The sequence below is a fragment of the Ursus maritimus genome, unplaced genomic scaffold (assembly GCF_017311325.1).
Source record: "Ursus maritimus isolate PB19 unplaced genomic scaffold, ASM1731132v1 scaffold_34, whole genome shotgun sequence".
In the NCBI taxonomy this organism is placed as follows: domain Eukaryota; kingdom Metazoa; phylum Chordata; class Mammalia; order Carnivora; family Ursidae; genus Ursus; species Ursus maritimus.
The window spans coordinates 9,309,322-9,310,614 of NW_024426008.1; positions in this window are offsets into that span (position 1 = coordinate 9,309,322).

A 1,293-nucleotide genomic window follows, 5' to 3' on the forward strand; every position below is an offset into this window, starting at 1 on the left:
TAGGATCCGGCGCCTGCATGTGTCCAACTGAACTGAGGGAGTGACATTCTTGCAAGACGTCCATGGAAGGACACGGCGGAGGTATGATCCTGCCGGACACATTGTGCACAGGCTGGTGGGAAATGTATCACCCAACTGATACAAGCCTGGAAGTCACTGAATATCGTCCATTGCCTTGGCTTCAAAGCCTCCCTATGGCAGTGGTCCTGAAGGTGTTTGGGGCCTGCCTAGACTTGAAGCATAAGAAAAACAGGAGGGTACCCAACTCAACTGAACCAGAGACCAGGGACGAAGAGAGAGACACAGACACAGCTGTCGTGTGAGAAATGCGGCCAGGTGAGCCGCACCAGCTCTGGCCCTTTCTAAAGGGCCGACAGGACAGCTGGGTGACAATACGCCCAGAGGAATAAATAAGGACTTTTCGTTCACCCTGAAAAGGGAAAGCCTCACACAGTGTTGACAAATGGCTTTAATCACCCCTGTAAAGGAGGCCTGGCACTGAACTATAGTATGTGGCTCTCAACAGAAATGCCAGAGAGTGGCTGGCCACGGAGTCCACGGCTCCTCTGTACGAGGGCAAGGACCTAAGCCGTACTCCGGGCTCCATGGCAGAGGCCCACCGGTCTCGAAGGATAATCGGCTCTCAGGTGTGACTTCCTCGTGCGAGGAAAAGGTGAAACAGATGACCATGGGCTGTCGAGCTTCAGCTGGGTAGACTGATCACACCCCTTGCTGGTTATAAACTTTGGGCCAATCACTTCCTTACCCTGAAGCTCCATTTCCATGCATTTAAGTTGGGCTGATACCACCTACGTAATTGTGCTCCGGTGGGAATTAAATACAGTGTTGTAAATATTTAGCATGTACTGTTACCTCTTTGCTAATGATATTATTTTCCTAGCATCCCGTAACTCTCCCCAAATTTCTGTAGGCCCAGCATCTCATAAAAATGGCGACCACCGTCAAAAAATGAGGAGGAGGAAGAGAATGCCTGTCCTCTGGGAAGGTGAGGTGTGGCCGAATAGCTAGTGAGGGCCTGCTCTGAAAGCCCTGTGACGCTCCAGAACTCCCAGGGCCTCCGTTGCAACGCTCCCGCCAACCCCGGAATCCTAACCCAAGGCTGAGGATGATTGCAACAGGGACCACCCCAAATCTTCAAGGAGCACGTTCAGAGAATGGCTCTTTGCTGGGCCCCTCTCCTCCTTCTGTCGCTATATGCCAGCTCATGACAGCTGAGCTGCCCCGTCAAATACACAGTAGCCGCCTTCACCCACATGCGAAAAATCAAACGGA